The sequence below is a fragment of the Lissotriton vulgaris genome, unplaced genomic scaffold, assembly GCF_964263255.1.
Source record: "Lissotriton vulgaris unplaced genomic scaffold, aLisVul1.2 SCAFFOLD_472, whole genome shotgun sequence".
Lineage (NCBI taxonomy): Eukaryota > Metazoa > Chordata > Amphibia > Caudata > Salamandridae > Lissotriton > Lissotriton vulgaris.
In genome coordinates, this window is record NW_028241918.1 from 683,859 (window position 1) to 698,327 (window position 14,469).

Genomic DNA, 14,469 nt, shown 5'->3' on the forward strand with positions numbered 1-14,469 from the left:
CCAGGCAGAGGGGGAGGTACCTAAGATAAGGACTTCTGTTTTATCTGAGTTCAGTTTCAGACGGCTGTGTTTCATCCATTCGGCTACTTCTTTCATTCCTTCGTGTAGGTTAGTTTTGGCAGTGCTAGGGTCATTGGTGAGTGATAGGATCAGTTGAGTGTCATCCGCGTAGGAGATGATGTTGAGGTTGTGTTGGCGTGCGATGGCCGCGAGTGGGCACATGTATACGTTGAAAAGGGTGGGACTGAGTGAGGACCCTTGGGGTACGCCGCAGATGACTTCAGTGGCCTCTGAGATGAATGGTGGGAGGCGGACTCTCTGGGTTCTTCCGGTGAGGAACGAGGTGATCCATTCCAGTGCTTTTCCTTGTATTCCGATGTTTCTGAGGCGCTGTAGAAGGGTGCTATGGCAGACTGTGTCAAAGGCAGCGGAGAGGTCAAGGAGGATGAGGGCGACTGTGTCTCCATTGTCCAGGAGAGTTCGAATGTCGTCTGTTGCTGCGATGAGGGCGGTTTCAGTGCTGTGCTTGGCTCGGAAGCCGGATTGTGAGGAGTCGAGGGATTTGTTTGTTTCGAGGAAGGCGGCGAGCTGGTTGTTGACCGCTTTCTCGATGACTTTGGCCGGGAATGGAAGGAGCGAGATGGGGCGGTAGTTTTTGAGTTCGGTGGGGTCAGCTGTGGGTTTCTTCAGGAGGGCGCTGAGTTCGGCATGTTTCCAGCTTTCCGGGAAGGTTGCGGAGTCGAGGGAGCAGTTGATGACGTCTCGGAGGTGCGGTGCTATGATGGAGTCTGCTTTGTTAAAGATGTGGTGAGGGCATGGGTCTGTGGGGGATCCTGAGTGGATAGAGTTCATCAGACGGATGGTGTCCTCGTTGGAGATTGGCTTCCAGTCATTGAGGGTGTTCAAGGGAGGTGGGGGTCCTGCAGGGGGATGGGTGGGTTGGTCTTCGGGTTGGTTGTCGAAGCTGTTGTGGATGTCTGCAATTTTGTTGTGGAAGAATGAGGCTAGGGAGTCGCAGAGGGCTTGAGAGGGGGTGATGTCGTTGGAGTTGGCCGAGGGATTGGTAAATTCCTTGACGATGTTGAATAGTTCCTTGCTGTTGTGGGCGTTGTTATCTAGTCGGTCCTTGAAAGCGGCTTTCTTGGCATTTCGGATCAGTTGGTGGTGTATGCGGGTGGCGTTTTTGAAGGCGTTCTTGGTGCTGGTGGTTGGGTCTTTTTTCCAGGCCTTCTCAAGGGAGCGGCAGAGTTTCTTGGATTTCTTAAGATCATCGTTGAACCAGGAGGCCTTCTTGCTGCCAAGTTTGATTTGTCGTTTTTTCAGTGGTGCTAGGATGTCGGCGCTGTTGGATAACCATTTGGTGAGGTTGGTGGCGGCTTGGTCGGGGTTTGAGGAGTGGGCTGGGGGGTTTAGAAGAAGCGATGAGGAGATCTGGTCGATGGTGATTTTGTTCCAGTTTCTTTGCAGAGTTGGTTGGGGGTGGTTGTTGGGTTTGGGCTTGTTGTAGGTAAAGTGAACGCAGCTGTGGTCAGTCCAAAGGAGAGCCGTGGTGTGGCTGAAGGAGACATGATTGCTGGAGGTGAAGATAGGGTCGAGTGTGTGACCTGCGATGTGGGTGGGGGAAGTGACCAGTCGTTTAAGTCCGAGGTTGGCGAGGTTGTCCAAAAGGATGGTGGAGTTGCGGTCGTTGTTCTTTTCAAGGTGAAAGTTGAGGTCTCCCAGAAGGATGTAATCTTTGGAGGGGAGCGCGTGTGGAGTGATGAAGTCCGTGATGTCCTCACTAAATGGTGCGCGGGGTCCTGGAGGTCTGTAAAGGAGGGTGCCTCTGAGTGTGGTCTTGGGGTCGATGTGGATCTGGATGTGAAGGTGTTCAGAGTTGGCGAGATTGACGTCTGAGCTGGTTGAGATGTGGATGGATTTCTTATGGACGATAGCGATTCCTCCTCCTGTGTGGCCGGTACGGTCCTTGCGTATGATCTTATAATCCTCTGGGATGGCAATGGTGATGTCTGGGGCAGAAGAGGCGTTCATCCATGTTTCTGTTAGGAAGGCGACGTCCGGAGAGATGGTGTCTAGTAGATTCCATAGGTCAATGGCGTGCCTGTGGACCGATCGGGTGTTGAGCAAGATGCATTGTAGGTGGTTGGGGTCGGATAACTGTGGTGTGATCGTAGCGGGGTTGTTGTCGGTGCCGTTGAATTTGCAGGAGTTGCATGAGAAAGGTCCGTGGGTTCGTCCAGGAGCGGCTTGGACGCAGTTGGGGGAGCGGCCGGGGTTAAGGGCTAGGAGGGTGGTGGCATCGTAGGTAATGCGGGAGGGGTGGGCATGACAAGGGCCAGGGGGTATGGCGCTGGGCGCGGTCCAGGCGCGGACGGGCGAAGACGGGCTTACCTTTGGCGCACCTTCGGCGCGGCCGCAGCGCGTGGCTGCAGCGCGTTGGACCATATGCTATAAATGGATAGTGGAGGGGGCGGAGTGTGGGAGGGTCAGCTGGGAGGCGGGGAGCGGGGAGGAGCCACGGGCTAAAGTAAATAAACAGTAAGATGGCCGCTCGCTCTCGAAAAATCGAAACTGGGGCAGAGCTGGATATCGAGTTCGAGTGAGGTTCCTTAATAAAGTGAATGGACACGCTTCTTAGCCGCGCTACAATGCCAGGAATGCAAGCAAACCAAATGCCAAGGAGAACGACAGCGCGCGCATACACAGCAATACAAACAGCGCTATGAAATTGACCACAACGATACCAAGCGCTATGGAATGCACAGTGCGCTATGTCAAGGCAGGCAGGCAGCAGGTCCCAGGACAGGCAGGCAGCTGGGAGAGAAGACTCCAAGGCGCAAGCCGAGTGCAGGGCGAGCGACCACAATGGAGGGAATCCAGGTGGTCACAGAGGAGGAGAGGACGGGGCGATAGTAGACTATCCGTGTGTGGGAGGGTCAGCTGGGAGGCGGGGAGCGGGGAGGAGCCACGGGCTAAAGTAAATAAACAGTAAGATGGCCGCTCGCTCTCGAAAAATCGAAACTGGGGCAGAGCTGGATATCGAGTTCGAGTGAGGTTCCTTAATAAAGTGAATGGACACGCTTCTTAGCCGCGCTACAATGCCAGGAATGCAAGCAAACCAAATGCCAAGGAGAACGACAGCGCGCGCATACACAGAAATACAAACAGCGCTATGAAATTGACCACAACGATACCAAGCGCTATGGAATGCACAGTGCGCTATGTCAAGGCAGGCAGGCAGCAGGTCCCAGGACAGGCAGGCAGCTGGGAGAGAAGACTCCAAGGCGCAAGCCGAGTGCAGGGCGAGCGACCACAATGGAGGGAATCCAGGTCTGCAGCCGGTGTTTGGGGTCCTTGGAAGGGACGGTTTAGTGAGCCTCTTTAACCATAGGCGATACAAAGTGTAGTGCATGCCCCTGTGACTTAATAGTGCTCCTGCTTTGTACTGACCTGAGAAAGAGGGCTGGATTTTTCTTATGAGATACCCATGTCTTGGCAGTTGCTTGACTGAAACTCTATCATTGCATTTAAAAATGCTTTAACCACGTTTTCGATGGGGACTCTCCCACTGTTATGGCCAGTGCTTGAAATGGAAAAATAGAAGTGCAGGTACTCTGTGCCAGAGTACCTGCTTGTTTCTGAGAAGTGCTGGTACTCTCCCCCTCAAAATTAAAAAAAAAGTGCTAGTACTGCGTACCGGCCCATTTAAAGCACTGGTTATGTCTCGTATAGTAAGCAAAAAGTTTAAATGTCATATTCTGACAGTAACTTCACCTGAAACATGACATTTTAAGACAAGTACAGATATCTCTCAAAGATGTTCAGCAATCACAGACCTGTGGCTCCCTCTCTAGATTATTTGTCCTGAACTAAAGTTGAATGGGAATGACCTATAATTTCTGGAAGAAACTCTTAATCAAATGGACTATCCACTAGAGGAATTTGCTCTACTGTGGCAGTATTAGATTTGAGGAAATTCAGCTAGAGTATTCTCCACCAGATTTAGCGTTTCACCCAGAAATTGGAGATTTCACCCCAAAACACCCAGTAAAGCACATAGTGTGATTTAGTTTAAAAACTCTACTAACAATTAAGATGGAGGGAGACGACTACCAAATAGTGCAATAGCGTGGAGAACTGTTGGGGCACTTTTAGACCTAAATCTAGCGGTCAACCTGCTGTCTCGTGAATGACAGTGAGTTCTGACATTTAAACGAGTGATCCCATTAAAGGGAATGGATAAGCGATTTTTGGAAGGTGATGCTGGGTTTCAAATAGGGTGATGTTTTTAAGTCTGTGGAGCTATGTTGCTTTTCAGGAGAGTGTGTTGGCAGGTTTATAAACCATATCTTTGTTAAGACCAATTGTCAATCATCGTGAACCATGGATAGCTTGTCTCAGCCCTATTTGGGAAGCCCTGTTTACTTGAAGCCTGCCTGGTTCATGTCATGTGACAGGGTCTTGCAGGACAGCGTGTGCCAAAGGGCTGAGCCCAGCTGATGCGCTGAGGCCGAAGAAGCGGCAGATAAGTTGGCAAAGCCGTCATTTTCAGAGTTGCCTACAGCGCCGAGCATTAGATGCTTCCGTCCTCATCCCTGCACCGAGGAGGCAGCCCTGCAAGGGCGAGCCCCCAGCCGACGTAGCTGTCTGCCTCTGAGCGCGAGCCACACTGCTGCAGCCTGCGAGGGGGTGTGTGCTAGAGTGAGCGCGTGTGTGTGTGCGCGCGTGTGCCTGCAGTGATGTCACAGCACTGGGCTCGGAGCTCTCCGCCGAGGCGAGCGCGTGCTCCGAGCACATGGAGCCTGGCAGAGCAGCTCGGTGCAGAGCGGCGGAGGGACTCCTTTCACAAACCGGACCGTCTCACCCTCCGGGGATGGATTCAGGGACTTCCCAAAGAGCTCGGGAGGGCTGCAACTTCGGTAAGTGAGGACGAGCTCGGAGTCTGGGCTGCTGCCCGTCAAATCTTGCAATTTGAGCGCCTTGGGGAATCCGAGCCAGGTTTATTTTGTATATTTACAGGCAGTCGGAACCTTAATTTGAATTGAAACTGGGGGTCCTTATTCGATTTTATAGGAAACAAATGTATCATGCTTGCCATCTTCCCTCCGGGCTGGATCCACTCTGCCATAGCTGTGACAGTAATGGTTCAGATGCAGGAATCAGTGCTGGTGTGACCGTGTCCGCGAGGTGCTCGAATGTTGACCTGTGCACCTGAGGGTGACTTTTATCTTGGCTGGTTCCGATAGTCGATCACGCAGGCATTAACCCCCTTCCCCACCCCCATCACCCTCACTCTACATATTACAGCCATTTTGAGTACATCATTGCTGCTTCCTTCTAATCTCAATCCACTTATATTTACATCGGTACGCTTCCACAGTACATGGTGTGTGTCCTTTTTTACATTCATTTTATTATCTGGGTGGGAGTGAATTATATACCTATATTATAAGTTTGGTTCATTGATACATTTGTAAATTAGACACTGCAACCATAGTTATAAACTATCTAAAAAGGCCAACAGTGAAATTATTTTTTCTTTCACACAATGTATATGTTAGTAAGTTTGTGTGCTCAAAGGCTGTGTCCAATGTAGGAGTGGCTGCAGCGTAATTTTTAGGCCCCAAAGCTGTGCGCACAACCAAAATAAAGAGTGTTCAATATTTATTAAGAAAAAATGATATTAAAGTGGGAGTAATAGAGGAACCCATGACTTTCATATTGTCTCGCACATAAGCATATCTCATTTTTGAAAACTGGCCGTTTTCAAGGTAGTGTGTGTGTTGTGAATGCCTTTCTTTGTCCAATTCTATAATCTCACCCAGAAGCAACAGATTGGCATGAGACCTGTATGTACAATATTTAATGAAAATACCTTACTCACTGGCATGTGGCTGATATAATATTGGTGGTCCGTGTTATCAATAAGTCGCAAAGAGAATAGATGTGCAACTTGAGGATATTGTAGTTGCCACAGACCATTTTGTGTGTTTTTTTCCGCCATTTTATCTGATTTCTTGCAACTGAGAAGAAAAACTTTATTAGTGAATTGGAACAGACCTTTTATTTAGGGGGGGGGATGGAACACTACCTCTTCCATCCAGTCTATTCTCAAATCAATCCAATTGTATTAAGTCATTGGCTGCATAGATCTTCGAAAAAACGAATATATGTATCCTCTTTGCTGTAAAGCTATTGAAATAGACTTATTGTCTTTTCTTGTTGTGGTTCACAATTACAGAGAATCTGTTGTGATAGGTACCTGTAAGAGTAATCATTGCTTGCCTCCAAGTAATTTATTTTACCTAAATACTCATTGGGAAGTGTGAGCTGGCTGGGACTGTCCTTGTCTTCATTAGGCCTTTGGGTTCCATGATTTGCTTTATGGCAGGGATTCTCCAATCTTTGCTCGATGGCCAGCCACATGCATTTTTTGACTAATCTATATTTGCTCATATTTTTGTGTTTCCTTAGTGGACACTAAAGGCCATTACAGAAAGGAGATTCAATTCTTACATTAATAGCACATGTAGCCATCTTGGTTTGGAAACAGTTTTGCTTCTCTTTTCACGCGGAGCAATGCCTCGCAGTATGACAGGGAAATGACATTTTTTTGTTAGACTCTGTAGGTATTTTTGAGTTTGCGAGCACAGGAACTATGTCGCTGCCACGTTCAACATGAGCGTTGGCTTTTGGCCAGTGGTTTGGCTGCGTTATATTTATAGGCCGAGAACTGCATGAGCAGCCAAAAAAGCATGTTCAGGTTTTATAAATAAGTATTTACTTAACAGTGGGACTAATGGAGGAGCATGCAGCTCTTATAATGTCTCAAACTTAATTATTTCTTATTGGCTAGAAAGCTGCACACACGCCGTGTGAAAGAGCAGTTTTTGAGATGTAAGTTTCTCATGAGTTGTTTTTTATGCAGTCCAAAATGGCTGCCAAGCTTTACGGCCACAGAGTAATAACACATTTCAATTTGATGTACCTTTACCAGTTGTAGCACTGCGTAATATTTGATTTAATATACATCTCCTCCTTTTTAGCACAGCCTATTTTCTTTATTTTCTCCCCCTTATACTTCCACAAGATGAAAATTACTACCTCCTTGGGAATTCTGTATATATGCTCCCGTCATACCACCTAAACATTGTACATTTTAGCATTCCTCTCAGTAAATTCTGTAGATAGCGTTCAATATTTTCTTATTTCGATTTCACACTTCTATTTTCCTCTTCTCTGTATATACCCAAGACCACTGTTTATTTTATGAGGAGCTCATGACCCTTGTACGCGTATACACAATTTCATAAATAAATAGGCATCTATACTACTTAGACAGCGGTTGAATAAATCCACCAGTACTCTTGTATTTTGATTGGGGCACATCATCTGAAACTGATTAAGTTAAAATCATCCTTTCTCAAAGAAACAGCTTGTGATCCTGATTAAAATCACAGTTCAGTTCTACACTGTTTTTTACTTCATTCAAATTAAGAGCATTAACTGGTTTGCCATTTAAAAATCGTTTTGTAAACGTAACTGAAAACATCCATTAAGCCCAAAAGTATTTTTTTTAAAATTCTATTTGGACTTTGTATTCCTTAAATAGAAACTTTTTATCTGCTGACTAAAGACACTTGCATATATATTTATGTATTTTTCAGGTTTCATATAGCGCGTCTAACTGCCCTTTTGTAAGCTGAGACTTGAAAGCAGCCATCAGCAAATCAACATACAATCAGAGAATTGTGCATTTGGTAAAAATGGTGCCTTTATACATTTAACAATGAACACAATGCAAGTGGATTAGGAATAATGAAACATTGTATTTCTTACAACACTTGCTCAAAAATAATCAGAAGCATATTCAAATAAGGTTTGCAAGCATTGGGTAACTCGCAAGGAAATAAAATAAATTGTAGATTCTTAGTTGAAAAGAACACAATAACCTCCTGGCGATGTCAGCCGTGCAGGTTGCACAAGACCTGTCCCAGCACCAATGCAGATAAAATAAAGGCTAACTGTAACATAGTGTTAGGAAAGCGTTTCTTCTTTGTAGTTCATTTTTCCTTATGCTCACATTATTTAAAGTATTTTAATGAGGCATTTCGTGACTTGTCTGATATGCTAGGGTAGGTAGATCCAGGAAGCATAAGTGCCCGTGCCAATACTAAAATGGACTTATAAGTCAAGTGCTTAAATCCACCAGTTCTGAGTGTTATGGGATTTACCACGTGGGCAGGAACATTGTCTGGCAGATCCAACCGTGCACTACACATTCTGCACACAACACCTCATAATCCTGTCGCCTCCTTTCCAGTTGATCAGCAACCCTAGATTTATTCAAGATACATTTTTCCGCTGTGTTTATAGAGTTTAAAGAGTTTTCTACAGCGCAAACGTAACCCGAATGGGTCAGGACACTGTACAAGGTAATCAGTTGGCTTAGTACAGAACTACCATAGTAGGGTTGGCACTAGTATGCTCAAATTACGACAGTGTGACAGTGTTGCAGGTTTGCAGCAAAAATCAGTATGGCGGTGGAGATGCCCTGGACGTCAAAAATCTTCCATTTGATGACTTGCACATATGTGGAATATTTTGTCCTGCAATAGTCTCTTTCCGTAGTCTCCCACTGTTTCATGGGGCTCCCAGTGACCTGACTACTGTGATGGTCTCTTAAGGCAGAGAGGTGACATGGGAAGAATTCCCATCAGTTTTCCTTACCCAGGGACCGGCCTAATGGGATTGTCTCCGAAGCTAGGGAGATTTATGGTGGGAAGATGCTGTTCACCAAAATAATTTTGCCATGTTTATTGAAACTGGCAAACGAAGGGTAAGGTAAATTTCAGGTGGACGGAAGTTCCTGATTCTGGGGGCTGTTTTTCATGAATTGTGAACTTTCCAGTTGCAGGTAGGAAGTTGGTTCCCTCAACATGGTGAAACTGTGTGCTAGTTATTTAGTTGTGCCTAAATGTACAGATTTGTGTATCCAACAGGCTAGCGTTAGCATGTTTTTATTGGAAGCCACTGGAGAGATACAAGAGATAGAGTAATGTGAATGAAGTATCTCATAGCAGTTGCCTGTCTTGCTGCTGCGTTGTAGGGTGCTCTGAGCAGAGCCTGGAGATTGTGATGTACCAATGAAGGTAGCAACACCACAGTCTAGTCTGGGTAGTTCAAGGCTTGCACTAAGTTTTAGGAATCCGGTAGATGTCAAGGGCTGGACGTTGCACCAGATACATCCTTTCTTTTACAACGGGACTGACAAAGATAAGCTCAACCCCTTTCAGTAGCCACAGTACCGCCCAGTGCTTGAATAACAAGATGCCCCTTAGAATGAACCCCCATGGAATTGAAAAACATCACAAAGACTAAAAACCTTCCAAGAGGAGATGGTAAGGAGACCATTAAAGAAGTAAGGCTATAAGGAGAGCAGGGCACCGATCGGAAGGCAGGAGGAAGAGAGACAGATGTTTTGAAGAGTTAGGAATATGATGAACTTTGGAAGCATTTGCGACGCACTGATCGAATGTTGGTTTCAGCCTTGTATACCCATCACAGAGGAAGCTATTCTAAAATCCTTCCCGGCCATCATCTCAAATTTGAGAAAGCTGGATTGGAAAGGATTTCCATTTTCCATCTTGAAGTTGTCAATAGGAAAGGCAAGCTCCCGCCTTTGCTTCTTGTAAGATGAGGCAGAGGGGGAAGGGAACATGTAGAAGCGCCATGAGGATTCCAGGGAAGTCTTCCATTCAATTGTTGTGTAGTTTAGAAACTGCAAAGTGGCTCCTTTTTGAGTCTGCAACAGGGCATGCCGAAGCAAGCTTCTCACACAGACCCAGAGGGCCGCCGGTTGAACCACCGAGACTCACGCAGGTACGAGCAGGAGATAACCAGCCCCACAGGCCTCGTCCTCCTCCGATGTGGCATAACAGTAGAGGGATAAATGGTTTCACCTTCTTGAGGAGATTGAGCTGGAAGAGAGCTCTGCTTGTGGCTGCGTTGATATGGGCTTTCATTTCTGTCCAGGGTGATTACCTTACCTTGTGAAAGGCAATCATTTTCATTCTTCATGATGTTTTCTTAATTAATATGCTGTCAGTTTTATTAGAATGTTCTTATATAACATTAAGATTAGTTTCTATGCTTGTTTCACAGACGCGTTCCTTTTAATGCCTAACGGCCGCATTTAGACTATTGGGGTGGAAACGAAAATCTTCCAATTTCTGAAGGAAACTAAATAGGGAGTAGAATCTACTGGAACAATTTCCTCCATCATAGGGATATTATTGTGGAGGAAGTTCAGCTATTAGAATCTACTGAATGTTGGAGTTTCTGCCAGAAATTGGAGAATTTTTTTGTTCCTTCCAAATTCTAAATGAGGACATTTTTTGATATGGTGCAAAGTATGTTGAGAATATCGTTCCTGAATGTTGATTGTTGCTGTCCAATAATGGCTGTAGCCGTGCTGGATATTTAAGCTAGCCACAAATTCAAACTGATTTCCATTTGGAATAATTTCATATACATGTACACCTTTGACTACAAACACTAGATACTGCTTTTTAGGAGCCAAAATAGCTGCAGTGTCTTATTAAAATGTTATTCAGCGAGGACTGTGGCTCAGCGAACCAAGCTAGGTCTAGCTGCTCACGGTACAAAGACATTCACTCTAGGGACCTCTGTTTGAATCCATGGTAACAGGTGCACATCCTTGCAGGTCTGCTCAGCCTTTCTTCTTTCTTTGGTTGATAAATTGAGTACAAATTAACCGGGTAACTATAAACCTCTGTTATCGGTCAATTGTGCCAAGAGACCACCATGGGAGTGAGCATTAGCTCTATAAACATGCATGTTATGTTTTATGTCATTTATTTAATTTGTAGCACGAATACACCATTCTCTCTTAGCTGCAAAACACTTCAGCCAGCGCCAGAAACCATCTTCTTGTGCAGAACCACCACCAAATTTTAAACTATTTCCTATAAGCAAAGTGGTTCACAAGATTAAAAAAAATCAGACATTGGATTTCACTGTACAGATAGCACCAGTTAGACTTATGCTGAGCTGATAGCGGTTAGCGGATAAACTCATAGAGGTCTATCTGGAGGCCTACTGGAAAGTGATCCTACCAGATGAAATGAGAAAAACCATAATAGACATGGTGCCTAAACCTAACAAGGGTAGTCTCGTAAAGGCTCCTGTCTATGTTAAATGTTGATACAAAAGTGCTCTGCCCAAACTGGGAACCCTAGCGCACGAGGACCAATGTGAATTTATCCAAGATACAATACATTGATGAACCTTGGGTGCCTGCTCCATGTCATCCTTGGAGAACCCTCCTTCAGAAGGTGCCCTTATGCACTCAATATTAAAAAGACCTTTGACTCCTTCGATTGGGAATTCAAGTTTGAGATTTTGGCAAAAAGGGGCGGCAAACTCTTGTGCAAACGGATTGTAGAAAGAATTTAGCCTACTCTTTGAAAAATGCAGTATAGCAATACACTGGTTATCAAACAGAGTACACAATATCTTGAAATGGACCAAAGATATGTTGGAATGGATATTGGCAGAAGAGTTGCGATTAAAGGGGGTTAGGATGGATGATAGGGTGGAAGAGGATTTAAGGGAGTGGGTAGGTATGTTTAACCAAATAGTGGACAACCCTGTGTCAGATGATAAATGACTTAATCACGGACAAACAAGAGGAGGATGGTGCACTATAAGATATAAAAAATGTAATCCATCTGCGAGCTTCAGCGGTGTAGTTGCGGCTATGGTTCAGAATAGCTGAGAGGGATGTCTGGATTCAAGGCTTAAACTGTGCATATTGTCATGTAATGTTGTTGCAAACTGTTGCCTTGCCTGAGTGCTTGTGCTAGTTGGATTGTTAATGTACTGTATGGCCGCCCTTTTGGACTACATAATTACAAATAAAGATGTTAAAAAAAAACAGATAGCTGGGAGGTGCTGAGACCTTTCTCATTGGTAACTGATGAGGTGCTTCTTGAAGACGTGAATATTTAGCTGCTGTAGGACTGGTTTAGTTTGCCTCACATGCAAGAGGGTGCCATTTCTGTTTCAGGTCCTTGTGGGATGGATTTCAAAAGCTTGACAGGTCTTTCTTAATTTCGAGTCTGATGATATCGTGGCTCCTTTTGTTGCAATGATCTTCTGAGTTGCTGACCAGATAGATTTGTTTTGTGGTGTGTTTATTTTTTTGGTGTTTTATATAGCGCGAACATGACCCTAAGGAGGGTATCGGAGCGCTTTACACATCTTTGGGTTTAGAACATGAATGCTATGCAGAATTAGTCAAAATAATCAGTGTACATCAAGTTGCTAGAAACAGTTATGCTTCAAAGTCATAAGTAATTGTACACTAATTTGAGAAGAAACAATTGTGCTTTAAAAATGAAATATACAAGATCCAAATGAGGTTAATGGTCGATGTGTAGGTGGTTAGTGTTTTATAGTTGATGTAATGTGCCTTAAAGATGATGTCGTGCATCAGCAACCATCAAGGTGTTAGGTGCTTGATTCTTTTTCTTATGTCTTTTGTGCCAAACAGGAGTGGATCTGACTGCTTTCTACGGTGCAATGTGTTTAATTTAAATGGGAAAGACCCAAGACTTGGGCAGGAATTCTGAAATACAATTTAGCCAGGTATGGTTTTACTCTATGTAGATAGGTGGGCATGTGCCAGAATGTTTTGTTTTGCCTTTTCATACATATTTCAAATGAATTGCCTCTGGTGATGGTTAATTTAAATAATGTAGTGCCCATGAGGAGAGAATGTGCCCATCATCATGTCATAAAATCAACCCTTGACCCAAGCTTGGATGATGATGTTGTTGATGAGCATGAATTTCATTTTGAGGCAGGCACATTTTTTAGGCATGCACTTGATATCCAGACTTGAATAAGGGCTAGGCAGTTTCTAAATTGCTGAGTATTCTTAGTTCTGGACAATATGACATGGAATCATATATTGTTTACATAATGACAAATCTTGATTCTTTCAAAAATAGAATACCTCAGCACACCCTTCTCATTATTTCTAATAGCAGTAGTATAAGTGTTACTTGACACAGTCTTGGTAATCTCAGTGCCCTATGTAATTCAGTCCAAGAAAAAATTATAGTCTCAGGAGGTAATGATAGAATGGTCCAAACAGGTCTCCTTGAATCGAAGTCTGTTTATTCTCATATATCACAGGAAGAAAACAGCCGACGCACGTTTCGCCCACAGGGCTTTTTCAAGGCTTGTAGTAATATTTCTTCTAGTGACTAAAGTCCACAGATTTTCTTGTTGCACCCAATTAAAATGGGAGGAGAGGATATTCCCAATATATATATTATTGAATCCCGTCAGTCACAGATTACGAATTAGGTCTGCTTTTGTCATTCACTCTATGTTGGAGTGAGAATAAGTCCAATTTGAGGGAATGTATTAGTTTCCTTTCCAAATGAATAATCGAAAACCCAAATTAAATAACATCCAAACCCAAGGTGTGGGTTTTTTCCATGAATCTTGATAAATCCATGGATAGATCTATTTCGAAGCAGCGAGGGCAGTGTATCGCGCCCAAGTGAATCCAATACAAACACAAGTGTTTGTATTGGATTCACTTGAAAAGCCTTGAAAAAGCCCTGTGGGCGAAACGCTCGTCGGCTGTTTTCTTCCTGTGATATATGAGAATAAACAGACTTCGATTCAAGGAGACCTGTTTGGACCATTCTATCATTACCTCCTGAGACTATAATTTTTTTCTTGGACTGAATTACATAGGGCACTGAGATTACCAAGACTGTGTCAAGTAACACTTATACTACTGCTACTAGAAATAATGAGAAGGGTGTGCTGAGGTATTCTATTTTTGTATGTATGACCCAAGTTCTTTTTGATCTTGGGAGGAAACGACACCTTGGTGGGTAGGTGTCATATACCTTCAGCACCCTCGCCGCAGTTGCTTAACGACCTAATGTCACGATTATACTTGGCGTAACAACCTAAGATGTGCGGCTCAATTTAAGCAAACCCATTCAATAGTGCTGTAATTGTAAATCTTGATTCTTTGGTTGGCACGGTGTACTCCGAGAAATTTTACGAAGAGGATGGAAATGAAGGTAGAGAGGATGAACCTTTGCAAAATACAAGAGGTAAGTGGTACCTATTAAGATCTGGAGGAACCATCAAAGTGCACTGTCCATGAAAGCAATATGTGTTGCTGGCTTGTTAATCAGAGTTTGACAATCTAGCGTTTCAAAGTTACCTGAATGTGATCCAGTTTAACCTATAGTATTGACTGTCATCAGTATTAGAAGGACATTGTCCTCATCTTGGACATTCTCTGTACCACAAGCTAAAGGTAGGTTGGTAGTCATGCAGTAGGGAGCATTTTGTCCTGTAGGTAGATGCTGACCACTTTTTATTTTATTTTTATGTGGAATAGCAAGCGTG

The 14,469-nt window shown here is 44.2% G+C and overlaps 1 long non-coding RNA gene across 1 annotated transcript in view; it reads left to right on the forward strand.

The window, feature by feature from the left end:
• Window positions 1–4,768: 4,768 nt before the first annotated feature.
• Window positions 4,769–14,469, forward strand: part of LOC147669140 (uncharacterized) — a 437,991-nt gene continuing 428,290 nt past the window's right edge. Inside the window, exon 1 of the long non-coding RNA XR_015303736.1 lies at window positions 4,769–4,919. This is a non-coding gene — a long non-coding RNA (uncharacterized LOC147669140). The remainder of the gene's footprint in view (window positions 4,920–14,469) is intronic.